Genomic DNA, 19,282 nt, shown 5'->3' with positions numbered 1-19,282 from the left:
TTTTCAGAACGTTTGAGCAAAAGGTTTGAGGCAATTGGGAAATGGTTTGCTGAAATTGGCAGTTCAATCATTGGCAAAGTACTTTATCCTGTAATAATCATTGTTATAGTGACACTTTTGTTAAAAATCAGTTGCATGATTCACAAGAGAAAGAAGCATGTGAGGGAAAAGAGAAGGATCTATAAACTCAGAAAGGCTCAGGAGAAGGAAATTGAAATGGAAGAGTTTCGTAGGGCTCAATATGAGAGCTCCAGACAAACTGCTGAGACAGGGGTGGGTTTAGAAATACTAACACAGAGAGTGTTCATAATGTGACGTCTTCAAAAGTTAAAATTTTGGGTAACATTTTTGGGTTTGTTTGGTGATTTAAAAATCACCAGATGAGGGAGTTGATGAAGCGAACTTTTAAAATTAATTACGTTTTTGTTTGCTGATTTGAACTTCCATAATAATTAATATTATTAATGAGTTTTGCATGTTTTTGTATTAATTCAACCTAGAATAAAGTGCACCTACACGAACACGCGGGATTAATATTATGTGCTCTTGTTGCATTTGCCAGTGCGTTTAAATAATACATTGACTTTGTCTTTTCGTTTTGTCAACATTAACTGCGGTTGATTAAATAATAGCATGTGCTTATTTTTAAATGTGCTTTTGTTTTTGTCGTGTCTTTAATATGACAAAGGTTTGTTTATTTTTGTGCTCAAAGCTAGGTAACATAAACTAATGGGTTAACATTAGTGAAGGGGGTGGGTAACAGAATGACTTTCATTACTCAAATTAATTGATGTGTTGTGTTTCCTTGCATACTAGAGTTTCGGTAAAGAGGCCTGAGGCCTGATCTAAAATGGATGTCTCTTAAGTCCTGTCATGATGGGCCGTGCACAGCAAAGAATGAATAGAAGAAGTTTATTGTTCATAATCTTCAAAAAACAAATACGTGGAACTGAACTGTGCAGGATGTGCCTGGTGTTGTATAACTATGCCAAGGACAGGACATAGCGGAAAAGCTTAAGCTGAGGAAGCAACGAACTGTTATTCAATAAAATGTTGCGAAGATCCTCGGAAGCTAATGTTACACGTAGACAATGGACAAGGCCGCTTTGAGAAAAATATGATATTGAATGAGAAGGCGATGACTTCATGGACTGACGGCTGTCACCCAATCATTTCACGAGTTGGTTTATTAATTGTATTCTTTTAGCTAGTTTTAGATAGAGAAAATGTATAAAACTTGGCCCCTTGGGAGGAGCTGGCTGGCTCGTTCCTGTGATCGAGAGATGCTGTCGGAATTTTGACTCACGTAAGAGAACTTTTGAACTTTGTTTTTTTCCCTTTAGGTTCCATTCAGTTTAGACAGGGAAATAGGGTTTAGGGAATGAGTTTCTTTTGCTTAAATACTTTTCATGTTGATTTGATTTAAACTGACAGTCTAACATGCCTTTACTAAATTAAATGATGCTTATTAAATGCAAATAAAAGAATTACAATTTTGAAAATACTCTTTACTTAATAATAAAGTTAATAAAATAGATTTTGAAATGTCAAGCTGGTATTGATTATTTTGAGTCTAGTTACCATTAGTTAATCCATTGCCTAAGTGGCTTAATTTAATGTACATTTAATAAAATGACAAAGATAATCTGCCGATGTATAAATTTATAAATTGTTTCGAAAATAGTTCCGATTAATTAGGTCACATGATTCAGTTGGTCAATTCTTGTCTCAGTCAAATATGGGCCCTGTGATGATTTTTTGAATATTGGTGAGTATCGTGGTGTAGAGTTGTGCATTATGAGACAGAATTTCTTTAGGCCCGCTGGATCAAAGTCAATGGGAGAACGACCAAATGGTGTTTGTAACCATCATAATCGATCGGTCCGACTCCCCGAGTATGATTCGGCTGGAAACCATTCCGAGACCAATCATCCGGAATGCTTTCTGATGGACATCATAATGAGGCCTTTTGTTATTTGTTACAGTTAATGCCTTTAGTAAAATATGTATGTATGTGAGTAACAGGAGCCCGTTACTTACCTGCCGTATCAGCACATTCCTGTTGGGGGCCTGTCGGGGTCTGCATCCCCATCGACTCTCGCGCCTGGAGGCGCCCGCTGCCCGCGTCACAATCTTTGCGCCGAAGGCACATAAAGACTCTCTTGGGCTCCCACTGCGAGGTAGCCTGTTACTTACCTGCAGCTCCTGCACTTTCCTGTTTGGGGCAAGTCGGGGACTGCATCCCCCATCGATTCTTGCACCCAGAGGGGTCCACCTGTCCGTGTCACAATCTTCACGCCGGAGGTGCATAGAGAAACTCTTGGGCTCCTGCAGTGCAGGGAGCCCCTTACTTACCTGTTGCTCTGCACTTTCCTGTTTGGGACCACTCAGGGACTGCATCCCCCATTGACTCTTGCACCCAGAGGCGCCCACCTGCCTGCATCACAATCTTCACGCCAGAGGCGCATAAAGACACTGTTGGGATTCCACAGCACGGGACACGAGCAGGCGTGCCCGGGCCGCGCCCCTATGCACCTGTCAGAGGCCGGAGGAAGCTGGGCTGGGTCACCTCCCGAAGGCTTATCTGTAGAATATCCTGGCACAAGAACTATTAATCCAGGCTGGAGTTCCAGGTTAGTGCTACTAGATCTTGTCTGCGTTATTACTCAGAGCGAGGCCAGGTAGTCGCCTTTCTTTCTTGGTGAGTGGCCCCAGCTGTGTGTAACATTTGGATCTGTTAATCCATCTCAGTTCTGTCCCGGTTTTTCTAATCTCATTTGGAGCCAGTGACAGGGCAAAATGTGGAGTTCGGTTACCTCAACGTTCTGTCTGTAAACATGGAGAAGGGCGCCTATGCTGGGAAAAAACAATCTTTAGCCCTGCAATCTCCAACAACTTATCAACCTACTTTGATTGACAAGATGTTTCAGAGGGCTATTTGGGTGGTGTCTACTGCAATTGAAATGACTGAAAGGAGCTTATCGTTAACCCAGGACCTAGCCTTTACCTTGACTAATCATGATATACAACCCACACCGCCAACTGTGGTTTCTGACTGCCTCAAGTCTCAGTCAAGGACATGTGTTCTGGTACACAAAACACCTAACACAGATCTGCACCTGGAGGCTACTCCAGGACCCGTTAAAAAAGGGAAACTTAAACCTGCTGCGAGAGCTGGGACCAAATGTAAGAAGTGTGCAACTGATATTATATCGAATGGTGACTCTGTGAAAGGAAGGCTAGGTAGCTGCTCCGTTGCGGGTACAGAGCAGCCAACTTGGGTGTCTAACTTGGTAATGGAACTCCAGACACAAATAAGGGTAATTGTTAAGGACAAACTTAACTCTTTGATTCCTTAGGTAGATAGGCTCACAACTATGGTAGAGACTCAGGTGGGTAAGGCAGAAGCAAATCAAAGGGTGGTTGAGTCTTCAAATCAACAGGTATTGCAAGTTGCTCCTCCTTATCTCAGGTTAGATCACACTTCTGCAAACATTTTGAGTCCCATCCTACAAAATCAGATCAATCAGGTGGTTGCAAATAAAAACACAATTATTTCTGTACAGTCAACAGATAGTGATAGAACACAGTGTCAGTGGCCCAGTCGGGGGATGGATGTTAGCAATAAACATAGATCTTGTCCAGTAATTCCAGCAGCTAGAGTTTATGTGCCCCAACTGGGGACCAGTCAAAGGGTTGATGAGGGGTACGCTGTACTAACAGAAGTCTCTGAGGTGAGTCCAGCCCTGCCATGTATTAATCTTCCCCGGACTCAACTCCATATGTCATGATCCTAACTGGAGTACCGCAATTGAATATGGGGCAAAGGGAATCACATTTTTAACTAAAAAACAAATGTATTTTCTGACTGGCTGACAGCTGCAATTTTCTTATAAACATGCAGGCGAAATTCTCTTTACACGAAGGGTGGGATCGGTGGGCCAGAGGCTGATAAATGTACCCGGGGATAGCATTGTGATCAATTTCAGAAACCCCCGGGTTGTAAGGGCTCTCCTAGACAGTGAAAATCAAACGCAGGTGGGGGGTATATCATCTTTCCCGTTGGGTTATTTCTACCCCCCAGGACTTGTGCTACAAAACACAATGTGGAATGCTCATGGGCAGGGACTAGGCAGCAGATTAAGCAGAGGACCATTCTGGGACAGGATCAAACAAGCCCATTATTTTTTAAGCTACCACTCACAAACAGATTTGCGACCCTAGAGTTAGTAGATTTACTCAATCCTGTATATCCCAAGATATTGGAACCAAAGGTTCAGAAGGAGCCCTTGCTGGGTCCTACGGAACGGGGGAGCCTTGCACCCTAGGCAGGAAATAGGACAGAATACCCAGGAGGTTGATGGAGTGGGAGGTGGCCAAAGCAATGAGTCGCAAGTGGTCTTAGTATTTGATCCACACCAGGTCCATTTCTTGGGTCTAAGTAGGCATCTAATGGCCGTCAGTGGGTGACTTTAGAATCTCCAACCCCCATAGTTGATCAATCTGATATCAGTAATGGAGTGAGGCCATTGGTGGGGGAGCTTAATGGCCCTCTTCAGCTAAACAATGGAACAAAATGACCAATGACTCGCCTCAAAATATAGATAACTGTATAGGTCCCCATAAGTTGTGGGTACTATTATGGAACATTGCTGGCCTCACCTCCAAACTGGATAATCCAGAATGGGGAGCGTTCCAGAAGCAAAACGAGATCTGCATGTTCCAGCAAACCTGGGCTAGGGTGGACACACTCAGACTAGGCTAAGCGTCTTTTAGCATAGCAGCCACATTTGGGGAAGGGGAAGGCCTTCAGTGGTACTCTGTACCTATGTTGCTGTCCACTTGAGGTGCACAAAAAAATAGATAGAGCCATCTTCCTGTGATATCCTTTGTATCTTCTTGAGTTTTCCCACAAAGATTAGAATTGCTTTGATCAACGCTTATTCTCGACCAGTTGGTTATGGCCATGAGTCAACAACCCTTGACCAATTGACAACTTTCCTGCTTACTATTCCTGATAGTATTTTGGTAATTCTTGGTGGTGATTTTAATTGCCAGTATAAGCCCTTGAATGACCTGAACGCGGGTAACCTTAGTGAAGAGGACCTGCACTAGGCCATTCCGGAGCCCAATATCCCGCCAACGCAGGCTTGGACCCCACAGGTACTCCATATGAACACCCTCACACTGAACCATTCACTTAGGGCGTGCAATGGGCACACAAAATTAGATTCTACTGGATATCATACTTATAATAGACTAGGATGTGCCTCCATTTTAGATTATTTCTTGGTGGACGCAAAATCCTGGCATAGGGTAATAGACATCAATATCGTTTCCTGTCACGATACTGACCATAATGCCTTCATTCTAGAGACGGGGCCACAGTGTCCTAAGAGCATACTTGAAGTCAAACCTTCAACTGCTTCTCATTCAACCTTGACTATCTGCAGGATGAGGGTCAGATGGGTGAAATTTGTCAATCACAGGAAAAGGTAATATTCCCTCTATCAAACAGTCCTTCCATTCCTTACGGCCGCAAACATGTTTAGTGGACCTGATGACTTTTCTAGCATCCTCTCCACAGTTATAGATAACCATCAGGGTGTAATACCTGCCATGGCCAACATCTTTTGCCCTAGTAGAAAAAGGGCACCCTTGGTATAGCGATGATTGCCGCAAGGCTAAGCAAACACTTATCTCTGCCATTAAATCTAATGATAGGTTACTAATAAAAGATAAAAGGGTAGCCTACAAAAGCATTATTAAATTGGCAAAAAGAAGTTGGAAATGTGATAAGTAGGATAGGCTGAGAAGCGCCCCAAGTACTCACGATATGAGGACCTTCTGGAATCTAGCAAATACTGGTTGTTCAGAGGGCAAATTGGCAATAGATCCCAATATAGGGGTGGAAGTATGAAAAGCTCATTTTGAGTCTTTATATGTAAGGGTAGAGGGTGATCCAGGCAAGCTAGAAATGAGTGTCCCCCCCTTCAAGTTAATTTGTTCTGATGCTCCCGCAATTTCCCTTAAGGAGACAACTGATGCTTTGAGCAGGGTAGTTCCATTCAAGGCTCCAGGGTTAGACAAGATCCCTCCTCTTTCCCAATGAACCTACTATTTGTGCTCCTTACCTGTGGATCCTGTTCAATGCCATCTTGCAGGAAATGTCGATCCCTCCTACCTGGGTGGGGGCGGATATCATACTGATTCATAAAAAAGGTTCACCGCTCCTCCCTGTTAACTATCGCCCCATCAGCCTCATAGATGTCAGCAAAAAGATATGTGCCCGAGTGTTGCTGGGGCGACTCCAGAGTTGGATGGAGGAGTACACTATTCTTAGCCCTTTTGAAGCTCCACAATAGATCAAATCTTCAGGCTACAACTATTACATTAGAAGAAAGTGTATATAGAGGGTGGCAGCCTCTATCTGATCTTTGTGGACTTAAAATCAACATTTGCTTTGGTGCCCAGGGACAATTGTGGGCTATTGTATTGAACTTGGGGGCCCCTCCGTATCTCTGTTACCAGCTGAAAGGACTCCACAAATGTAAATTTGCCCAAATTAGGTATGGTAAGAATGGTGAGTTCACTGATTACATACTTATAGATAGAGGTGTACGCCAAGGCTGTGCATTGGCCTGACCATGTTTTGCCTTTTTATTAATAGCCTAGTGGAGGCTTTGATTGCGGGGATGGATATAGCCGCCCCATGGCTGGCGAATCGTAAGGTACCAGCCTTGATGTTCTCCGATGATACCCTTCTGCTGTCAAACTTACCTATGGGAATTTAGAGGGCCTTAGACACTGTCCATCTTTCTGAAAAAATAGGGGGGTAGAGATCAATTTGCAGAAAACCAAATACATGGTATTCAATGCAGGTAATAGTGTTCAATCAAATCCCCGTCTAGATGGGAAACCACTAGAGAGAGTGACCGCTTTTGAACATCTGAGAATTACGCTCACTGAAAAAATGGACTGGGGTGCACAAATTAAGAAGGCAAATTTAAAGCTGGCCCAGACAACGGTGGGTTAGCAAAGATTCCCACATGAATTGTATCCACAAAACTGTTGAACCGGTGGTGGAAATCTATAAAGCACAAGCCAGGGGCACTGCCCTGTACAGGGCAGAAATCTGGGGCCACCTGACTGTCTATCTAAAAACGAGAGTTCCTTTGCCTGGCAACTGTTGGGTTTTCCCATAAGCTCCCCGCTTACACCACTTCGCATGGACCTTGGGGTTAGACCAATTGCACCAGATGTTGCTCTTAGACCCCTTCTATTCTGGTGGTGCCTTTGGAGCACCCCAGAACTGGCTGCGTATAGAGAAGAGCTGAACAAAGTGTTGAGTCTACAGGGTGTGAGTAAAATCCTATGGCTTGCCTTTATTAAAAATACTTTGGCAGCCATAAGAAGGGGTGATCTGTGGATTAATGCTGAAGAAAATTGCTTGATAATATCTAGGAAGGTTTTGATAGAGGGCTACAGGGAGTACAAACTCACTCAAATGCAAGGGAGTTCTGCGACCAGCTCACTGACTGCAGTGCTTTTAGAGATAAACAGTCAATGCAGATTAGAGCCTGCCCATGACAATATCCAGCTGGCCCTTGCCAAAAAGCTTTATCTGCAGTTCAGACATGGGGTACTTCCATTAAATGCTTTTACAAACAACTGGGGGGTACACCCACTTTGGGATATCCGGCATGTAATAATGCAGCTGAAATGGATTATCATGTACTATTCTTTTGTCAAGGGTATGAGAAGGCGAGACACTGATGGTTATTGAAGTTATGCAGAAACCTCGGAACCAAGCACCTCAGCCAGGTTTTTAGGATATTGAAATATGACGCTACCATGCCGTTGCGTACTCAGTGTCACGGTTTTTATTTTCCATGTGGTGTATACATCGAGCTATCTTAAAGTTTGGTCCCGCCTTATTAGGTCATTTTATTTCATTATTGGGCTTGGTTTTTTTTAAGCTGATACCTTGTAATGTTTTAAAAGTCTGTATCTTGAAAGTTGAAAGTTGAAAGTTGAAATGAATTTATAGAGCGCACATTCACCAAGCGGTTTCTTGGCGCTAGTAGACGGGTTTAGCACTGAAGGGGAGTGAGAGGTTATTGCGAAGAGAATTCAAGAGAGAAAAGATGGGTCCTGAGGGCTTCACGGAAGAGTGTGTAATTGGGGATAGTCCTGATGGCAAAGGGAAGGGCATTCCAGAAGAGGGGGGCAAGGATAGAAAACCTCATGCTGCCAAGTTTTTTCCTCCTAAAATGAGAGACATTGAGGAGGCAGAGGGTCGAGGAACGAAGATTTCTATTAGGTACATAGGCACTGATCCTAGAGGTGATAAAGTCAGGTGCAGTGCCAGCTAGGACCATGAAAATCGTACAGCCCAGCTTGAATAGTGAGCATTCTCGGATAGGCAACCAATGAAGGTCTATTAGTAGGGAAGTGACTCGATGGAACTTAGGTAATCGGTAGATGAGGCGAGCCGCCTGATTTTGGATTAACTGTGGGCGTCGGAGTTGGTAGGCAGGAATGCCTACGTATAATCCGTTGCCGTAATCAAGGCGGGATAAAATTAGTGCAATAAGGATGAGTTTAAGAGCAGTGACAGAGATAAAACGGGAGATCTTTCTAACAGATCTAAGAGAAAGAAAACATGAGGAGAACATGGTACTGATCTGGGAATGCATGGTTAAGTCCTGACAGACTTTAATGCCCAGAGTTTTCACAGAGGCAGAGGGTGTAGGTGGGGGACCGAGAAGGGAAGGCCAATATGCAGAACTCCAGGGGCTGGGAAGGCTACCGGTGAGCACCAACTCCGTCTTGTCAGGTTTCAGCTTTAAATGGTTGCTGTTCATCCAGTCATAAATGAACAACAGGGTAGATTGAAATTTAAAGATAGAGTCAGAGGAAGAGGAAAGATTAAAGATAAGATGGAGGTCATCAGCATAATTAAATACTGTGACCTCCATCTTTAGCAAAGCAGCTATGAGAGGATAGATATAAAGATTAAAGAGAAGAGGAGAGAGAGAAGAACCCTGAGGAACCCCGCAAGAGACAGAGCGGGTGGGAGCAGAAAAGCCACCTAGCTACACGGCCTGGGTTCGATTGCCCAAGAAGGAGGTGAGCCAGGCCAGAGCTGATCCCCGAATTCCGGCACCCCCAACACGATCGAGAAGGATGGAATGGTCGACCGTGTCGAAGGCGGCGGACAAATCGAGGAGGACCAGGGCCTGAGGGGAGTTAATGTCAGCACTCCTCCTAAGTTCGTCTAAGACGGAGAGGACAACGGACTCCGTAGAGTGGGATGGGCGAAAGCCGGCTTGATGGGAGGCTAGGAGGTGATTTTCCTCAATAAAAGTCGTGAGGCAGGTGGTAACATGGCTTTCCAACATTTTACCTAGGTAAAGAAGTAAAGAAATGGGGCGGAAATTGGAAAGAATAGTAAAATCGGCACCAGGTTTTTTTAGAAGGGGAATAACTTTGGCCAACTTAAATGAGTCTGGGACGATTCCCTGAGTGATAGAGGTATTAAGGAGGGTTAACGGTGGGTCAGGGCAAGTGGAAAAAAATCTCTCTTAGGATGTGGATGGGGCAACCATCAGAGGGGGCCCTGTCTTAACCTTCTTAAGCAAAATATGGAAGGCTTCCGCAGATATCAGGGGAAATTGGTTGAGGAGAGAAGGGTTGGGCAGTGGTTGGGGACAAGAAAAGGAGGGGGAGGGTAGAGGTATATTGCGCTTAATATTTGCAATTTTCTCAATGAAATATTCATTGAGGGAATTGCACAAAGTTTGTGAGGGAACAGGTTTAGATGTAGCCCTGTCAGAGGTGGCTAACCCCTGAACGATGGTGAGAATTTCCTTGGGTTTGTTTGCCTCAAGGAGAATTTTGTAAGAAAAATATTCTGATTTGGCTTGGAGGATAGACTTTTTATACTCCCGTAGGAGAGTCATATATTGCGTTTTTAACGTGGGGCAATATGCGAGTCTCCAATGGCCCTCAGCCTGTCTAAGTGTATGTTTTTGAGCCTTAAGTTTGAGAGTAAACCATCTGCATGCTCTGACCAATTTAAGAGGGGCAACTCGATCGCAGGAGGCGGAAAGCCAGGTATTGATGGCGGTCACCTGAGAGTGTAGAGGGATGTCAAGGAGGTTAGGGGATGATGCAGCAAGAGAGGAGAAGAGTTTGGTCAGATCAACACGATTCCAATTCCTGGCCCAAACATTTTTCGGTGGAGGGGGTTTGTTGTCAGCCCCAAGTTCAAGGGAAAAATAAATCAAGGAGTGATCAGACCAGGGGCAGGGGGAGATAGAGGGGGGAGAAATTGATAAGTTGATTGACCAAATCTGATCAAGGATATGGCTGTGTGTGTGAGTGGGCAAATGGATCTGAAGGGTAAAATTGAGACTAAGGAGAGAACCTGTAAAATCTTGTATCTATTTATCTCTCCTGAACTTCTATTTTTAACAGAATTTTATGAAATAATACTGTAATACACACCACACACTTTTTTGAGAGATTTGTATTTAGAGCAAGGAACCTTTTACCAGGTAAATTGAATGAACCCACTGTGCTGTATTTCTTTTGTGTGCTTATATGGTCTTAGTGGCCAAAATAAAGATCTTTTGACTGACTCACTGACAAAATATGTATGCAGCATCTTGGGTCCAGTGCTCACTGTGCCATATTACTGAAGCTACACTTCACTGAGGAGACCAAAGACTGGCAAAACCTGCCTTGGATTGCTTGTGTTTTCATCTGGAGGGGAGCAGACCTGGCAGTTCAGGCAGACTTTTCTTATTTGAGCATGATTAAGACTGATTTGTATGTGGCGAGTTGAAGTAATCAAGCTGACACAAAATGTTAAGTAGACCATTAGTTTAATGACCGTTAGCCTCCACAGCTCCCAGGATACTCACAGGCAGTAACAGTACAGCACGCCTTCAAACATCAACATTCTATTGTCAAGGTGATGACATCAGAGGTCCTATGTAGAAAGATTACTACAACATCTCTCTCCTTTCCCTTTAAAAAAAATGAACAAAAGATTACATAAATATACGAAGATAGAGAAGAAAAAAAAGAAAAAAGTGAAATGCATATTATAAATCCATGCGAAAAGGTGTAACACGAATCCTACCACTTCTACGTGGTGGAACATATTTCAACGAAGAATCAACAGAATCCAGATTTGCTTTCTGAGAAGGTCAAATTCCTAGAGTGTTAGGAACAAGACCTAACTGGGACACAACTCTCTCAGGCAGTTTGTAGACTCTCGAGAGATTCCACCCATTTTTCCCATTGACTCTTACAGCACAGCGTGCAACAGCATCAACCTTTACAGGTGGACTAAACTTCAATAACCCTTTAGCTACATTGTGAGGGGACCAGATCTTGATCCAATCACCGACAGAAATTTTAGACTTGAAGTCTTTCAAATTGCAATAAATCAATTGCTTAGGAGAACAAGCTACGTCATCTGACGTTCCCCTCTTGGTGAGTGAACCCTATTTCTTTATCCAAGCAGGGCACAAGTGAAAAGAAACTTATCTACTCCTAAGTAGTTTAAATGGACTTGAACATGTAATCGTACTTGGAGTTATGCGATGTGCCCAAAGCATACTTTGTATTGCTTGCTTTATCTCAATTTTCGAAGAAACAGCCCATTGAATACATTCTACAAGAATATGGTAATTGCGTTCAATGAAACCATTAGCTTGTTGATAATAAAGAGCCACACGCTTGTGAACAATACCTGACTGGCTTAAGAAATCAGGCATTTCTCTTGAGGTAAATTGTACCCCATTGTCAGATACAATTTCCTTTGGGAAACCCTCTCTTACAAACAAACACTGGAAAAACTTTATGTCTTCCTGTGAATTAGGGTCAGACATAAAATATACCTCCCACCATTTGCTGAAATAATCAGCCACAACTAAAGCAAATTTATACTTTCTTGGCAGTATATTGAATGGCCCCACAAAATGAACAGCAAGTTTCAGCCAGGGACCATCAGGAGCCATGATATTTTGGAGAGGAGGGGAAACTATCTTTACAACCTTGTCACTTGAACAGCATGTTAAGCAACCTTCTACCACATCATTTATTTGGTGATCCATAGAGGGCCAGCAGTAATATTCACAAATTATTTTCTTAGTATTAGTTTGTCCAAGATGTCCCTCATGTACAAAATCAATGATGCGACTTCTAAATGATTCAGGAGGAACAAACTTCTCTCCTCTCATGGTCATTTCACCCTCCTGCAAAGTGAGCTTGTCAGCGATTTTAGCAAAAGCATGAAAACAACTATCAAGGTGTTTCTCCTTCGGCCAACCAGAAACAATGTATTCTTTTACGTTTTTGAGAACAGGATCAGATTCTAATGCAGTAAACCATTCATGCTCAGTAAAACAACGTACAGAGCATGCATCAACAGCGGCAATTAAACGCTCCTCTTCAACATTGTCTTCAGAATCATGCTTTGAAATGGGAAGAGGAAACCTTGAAAGAAAATAAGCCCCAGTATTCTTCCCTCCTGAAATGTGCGCAACATCAAAACTGTATTGCAGCAATTTCTAACTAAGTCTGACAATTCTCGGAGTATGGTCTTTTACAATTTTTCCCTCGAGAATGGGAACAAGAGGCTTATGGTCAGTAAAAAGATTAAACGTTTTTCCCCACAGGAAGCACTTAAACCTTTCAACACCCCAAAACATGCAAACAGCTTGCGCTCAATGACAGTATAGTTTTTTCACTTGTTTGCAAAGCCCGTGAAGCAAAACCCACAGTTTATTCTTTCCCTTCTTTAACTTGTGAAATCATCCCCCCCAATCCATGTAAGCTGGCATCAACAGACAGGGTACATTTTAGATTGGGATCAAATGGTGTGAGAATTTTTCAAGACCCCAATTCCTTTTTTATCTGTGTAAATTCATTTTGACAAAGATCATCCCACTTAAAAATTGCTCTTTTTTTAACAATTCCCTCATGTGTGTAGTTTTACTCGCAAAATTAGGGCTCAATTTAATGTAGAATTCACAAATCCCCAAGAATGAAGACACAAGTTCTTTAGAGGATGGACAAGGAGCATCAACAATAGCCTGAATGAGACCTTCCCTGGGCATAATTCCTTCCCCTGAAATGTGGGGTCCCAAATACTCAAGTGACTGTACACCAAATGCACATTTTTGTTTGTTTGCTACAATCCGTCTAGATTTTAACCTTTCCAAAACACTAAGAAGATTCTTGTCATGAGATTCTTTAGTTTTTCCTGCGACCAAAATCTCATCTTGAAAAACAACAGTGTCGGCGACACCATCCAGCACATTTTCCATGATGCGTTGAGATACGGATGTCAAAGACGCCAGATCGAACGGCATACTACTGAATTGAAATGTGCCTATGGGTGACACAAAGGCAGTTAAATGTTTGGTTCTCGGATCTAATTCAACTTGATGATACGCTGATGCCAAGTCGATTTTGGAAAAGAACTTTGCACCAGCAAGCTTGGATAAAATATCATCAATACGAGGGAGAGGGTGAGAATCAACCCAGATTTCTCTATTTATGCTGCGCAAATCAATGCAAACCCTAAGGTTGCCATTTTTTTTCACGCAACGACCAAAGACGACAACCAAAGTGATGACTCAATGGGTTCAATAACCCCTGATTCACACATCTTCTGAAGTTCAGCTGACAAGTCGTCCCTGACACTAAAAGGTACATTTTTTAGCTTGTGTTTTTTTTTGGAACTGCACCTTATTTTACTTTAATGAAATGTTTAAATCCAGGTATACATCCTAAATTTTCACCAAAAACCTTTGGAAATTTGCCAAACAAAGACAAGGAAATTTAATCAAGACTGTGTTCTTCCACTACAGACACCTGTTCCTTGGTGCCCGGTCTAAGTGGCATCCCAAACAAGCCCTGATGGTACCATCCTAAAATATTAAGTCCTTTCTTAGCTACATACACCTTTCCTTGGATGCATCGATTTTGAATACAAGAGGCGTTTCAAAACAGCCAGACAAATCTATTTTCCTACCTTCATAGGAGACAGGACTCCAGTCTGGTGGATTAAGTCACTTGTCACTCCAGGTTTTTTCAAATAACTCATCCGTTATCATTGTCATGCGTGCCCCAGAGTCAACAAAAAGATTAAGAGGTTTACCATCCACTATTATTTCCACCAAAGGGTCAATACAGTCTTCTGAATCATCTTTCACAACAACTACTAAGTCAGTTAAAAAGTTAACAACTTCACCAACAGCCTCAATAGAATTGTCTTCTTCAACATAAATAGAGCTTACATTCCCCCTAAAATTACATACTTTTGCAAAATGGCCCTGTTTACCATATTTGTGACAGGAAGCAGCTCTAGCTGGACAGAACCTAGAATTGGAGAAATGTGCAGCAAAACCACATTTACTGCACACATTCTTTGAAAAACAACCTTTTTTTCATTCTTGTTATGAACAAACTTATTGCTTTTTGACTCACTTAAGGGTTTGTTTACTGAAACTTGCCCTTTGACACTTTTATCTCCACTAACCTTTATAGCGCCATCAACATTTTTCTCAGGTTTCGATTCCATAGACGCTTTTTGTGACAACTCAATACTTTTAGCTATGGAAATTGTCTCTTGTAATGTAGGATTTTTAAGAGTGAGAAACTTCTGTTGTACCTTTTTGTCATTAGTGTGAACAACAATTTGATCACGAATAAGTTGTGAAGTAAAATGTTCGAACTCACATTCTGATGCTAGTATGCGAAGCGCTGCAACATAGGAAACAATACTCTCATCTTTATCTTGCTCTCTCGTAAAGAATTTATGTCTGGCCACAACCAGACTACTTTCTACATTAAACTGTTTCTGTAACATTTTGACAGCTTGTTGAAACTCGTCTAATTTGTCTTCACCTTCAACTACATCTAAAAGGGAAAGATGTTCTAACACAGCTTGTCCCTCAAAACCTAAATTGTGCTCCAAAATAAAACATTTCCTCTGTGCACTAAATCTGCTACCCCCCCCACCCCATTGCACCAAGGTATTTTTTAAAAGCTAATTACCAAACTTTCCACCTGACAGGTGGATCTCCTGGAAGCTGTAAATGCTATACCACTAAGTAAATAACAGAGAAATAAAATGACCAATTGTCTACCTGGAAACACAAAAATTGAGAGAATTTCACCTGTAAAGAAAAAGGATAGTTAGGATATATATTATGACAATATATAAGATAAAAAAAATAGTTTTTCTTTACAAGAAACGCTTCTAAGTTACTTCTGATAAAATATTCTTGACGAATTTTGACACGAAGTTTCCAAACACAAAAAGAAAAGTAAATAATGTTTCTTGAAAATGAGCTGAAAACCTATATAAACTCTTAAAACATACTATATGCTTAATCAAAATTCTCACTATTGCCTCGAAAAGTCAGAAATAGTAAGCACTAACTGCTCTAGAAACTGATGTGCTTGAAATATCGTGAACTGTTGATCTTTGAACGTTCCTTCGCTCCGAGTCCGTTGGCACAATAATTCACTTTACCACTTGAGTAGAACTGCAGATCCGCTTCACCGCAGACGCACACAGTGTATTACTTCACCACTTGAGGAGAACTGTAGATCCGCTACAGCGCCGACGATCGCTGACGATAGTTGCCTTTATGCGCAAAGAGACAAATTACGAGAAACTCAATGGTACTAGTCGCAGGAGACAGTCATACTACGTGAATCTCGATGGTGCTGGAACACAGCAGTCAGATTACGCGATAGTGAAAGGTCTGGAACGCATCTGACAGAAAATGCTAATGTGGTTCAGAATCACCAACAGCTGATGCGCATTCTACGACGTCATCATTTTGACGAAGACCACGAAGGGAAAAGATCAGCATGCAAAGGTAAATCACCGGCTCCGATCGTACTTATACACATGGTGAACAAGGTAGCAGGTCAGCCAAAAGGAGCACAATCCTCAGCAGACACGTAACAATAAATGTAGAAGGATACTCACGATAGATGGTGTACCTTCACTCCACAGTTTATGTATCTGTAGCTGTTGAGATTATTTCATAGAGGAGCACTACGGAGTTAAAACTGTGTAGACAGTTTACAATGTGTAGGCAGTTTACACAATCTTCGAAATTGTTTAATAGGAGAGCACTACAAAATTAAAACTGACGCTTTCCTTCTTCCTCTTGACAACCCCGAGATCCAAGATCCCATCTGTGTATTTGTAGACAGTTTACGATGTGTAGACAGTTTACACAATCTTCCAGTAGCACAGCTCCTCTCAGATTTTTGAAATCCAAATGACACGAAATCTTCTTAGGATAATAACACAAATGTGAACTGGAAAGAGGATGCACACGTGGGTGGAGGCATTAATGGCCAGATTGAAGTAATCAAGCTGACACAAAATGTTCAGTAGACCATTAGTTTAATGACCGTTAGCCTCCACAGCTCCCAGGATACTCACAGGCAGTAAAAGTACAGTAAGCATTCAAACATCAACATTCTATTGTCAGTGGGATGACATCAGAGGTCCTATGTAGAGAGATTACTACACTAGTTTCAACCTGAAATAGCACAGCGGTTGAAAACCGATGGACTGGAATGTGGCTAGAGTGATCATTGGTGGCTGAGATTAATTTAAGTGTTCCTTTCCTCATTTAGTTGTTTTCAAAGACAGTATTAATGAACACAATTGAGATAGAAATGCCACAGAATGTGATGCCTATTGCTATTTAATTTCCATGTTCTTGCTGTATATTTGACTTAACTTTATTTCCCATGTTAGTCCTCCACTACCAAATAATTTCAGTGGCTCTGGTCTTGGTTTTGATTATTATTACAATGATTATGATAATGATTATTATTATTAGTATTACTATTATTATTATCATCATTATTATTATAGATCATAAATTGTACTGGCCAAAAGCATTAGATACTACACTGATCCTGGAGGACCTGGTGGAATGGTCTAATACAAATGGCCTGATTCCTGTCAACCAAACTGGATTTCGAAAAGGTTGAGGCACCACAACAAATATTTTGGCTTTTGCAATGATGGTCGATAAATGCAAACACCAGCAAAGACTGCTACATGCGTGTTTTATAGACTTCAAATCGGCGTTCGATCGAGTGAAGCGTGGGCTACTATGGGCAAAACTACACAACCTGGGGCTTCCGGAAACAATATTACTCCCTATCAAACAAGTTTACACAAATACGTGGGTTCGTGTAAAACTGGCGAATGGTACCAAAGTGTCAAAAAAAATACCAACTGAGATTGGATTAAAACAAGGCTGTGTATTAGCCACCCAGTTATTCAATCTTTTTATGGCCGACCTCTCACCTCGATTGGATCAAGCAAATGCACACCCTCCACGGCTGGGAAGACTGCCCATAACGCATCTTTCTTATGCAGATGATATCGTTTTGTTTAGCCTGACCCGTGTAGGCCTACAAAGGGCACTTAATGAACTTTTGCTGTTTGCCAACATCAACGCACTAGAAATTAACGAGACTAAAACAAAAACTATGCCGTTCACGAACTGCTTAGGACATCAGTATCAATTTAAATTAGGAGAAAAACGCCTTGAAATAGTAAAAATCTACAAGTACCTAGGGGTATATATCGACAAAAGTCGGAATTTTCAATCTCAGATTCAATATCTTGGAAAAAAAGGAAACGGAAATATTTATGCCTTCTGCGCTATTGCGAAGAAGCTACACGGTCCATCATTTACGCCCCTAATTTCTGTGATGGCCGCAAAACTTCTACCATCAATCACGTATGGAAGCATTTTGGAAGGGAACCCAGCAAAGAAACAAGACCTTACAAAACCGAGTAATCCTTGGTATTCCAAAAAATGCAGGGAAAAACGGGCAGAGATAGGGTCCAGTATAAGGGCAAAGGACCCAATTGCAGTTAAGATTGCAAGGAAAGAATATACCAGGGCTTTGACCGAGACTAAACGAACCTGGGAGGAGGCTCATTGGCAGGAATTGAAGGAAGCTTCGTTGTTGAAGGATTCCAATTTATTCTGGAGTTTGATTAACCGCAGGGATAGGAAATTAGAGGACCCAATGTCAAATCATATCACTTGCCTTCAGTGGTATGAGCATTTTTCGAACCTCTATTGAGGCGAAGTTTGCTCAGAACTTCCAACAATAGAACCTGCCCCTGAAGCTGGCGAAGCACAGGAACCCTTTGATAAATTTGACATTCATGAAGTCGCGCTAGCAATAAATAATATTGCCCCTCAAATGGCAGCAGGCCCTAATGCCTTCCAGGGGATTTGCTTTTACACGACCCCACACCATGGGCTCAGTTCATTCTTCTTGTTATGAATATGATAGCTAGAGGAGCTGATGTTCCAGACTCCTGGAAAGGAGCCGAGGTAGTTCCAATTTTTAAAAAGGGGAGTAGAGAGGACCCTGCCAACTACCGGCCAATCAGTTTGATTGACGTGATACAGAAGGTGGTTGGCAGGTTCCTTCTTTCAAGAATAAGAACCTGGATAGACGAGGGCAACATCCTTTCACACTTCCAGGCAGGATTCAGGCAGAAGGTCGGCACGATGGACCAGGTCGTTAGGTTCTTCATGATCTATTGGAAGTCAGTTACCCTGGGGAAAGGGAGTTTATACCTGGCTTTCATAGATCTGAGGACGGCTTTCGACCTGGTCCCTCGTGACAAACTCTGGAAGGTACTTGAGCACCTGGGCATGCCTCCTATATCCTTGACTTCTTAAAAAGATTACACTGTGACAATTATGCAAGGATTAGATGGGGCACCCAAGGGGAACTGACTGAGAGGATCGTGGTAAACAGAGGGGTACGTCAAGGGTGCGTGCTGGCCCCCACCCTATTTTCTTTATTCATCAACGGGGTGGTGGGCCACCTTAATAAGGAACCAGCAGATGCCCCAACACTAGCAGGGGAGAAGACACCTACCCTTCTGTTTGCCGACGATACCCTTTTAATTTCAAAGTCACCCGCCGGCCTCCAGAAACTGCTCAACAGATTTGATTCATTTTGCAAGGAGCAGGGGTTAACCATCAACACTGATAAAACCAAACTGATGACCATAAATCCGTCCAAACGTTTCAGGAATAACATCTCCCTAAACAAGGTCCCTCTTGATGTGGTTGACTCGTTTGATTATCTAGGGATCAGGATTTCGAAAGGTATGAAGTGGGCAGCCCACCTAGATAAGATGCTCCCAAATCACAAACGGGTGTCCGGGGCCATCATCAGG

Source organism: Lissotriton vulgaris, chromosome 5 (genome assembly GCF_964263255.1).
Source record: "Lissotriton vulgaris chromosome 5, aLisVul1.2, whole genome shotgun sequence".
NCBI lineage: Eukaryota > Metazoa > Chordata > Amphibia > Caudata > Salamandridae > Lissotriton > Lissotriton vulgaris.
Note: the sequence above shows the minus strand (reverse complement) of the source record.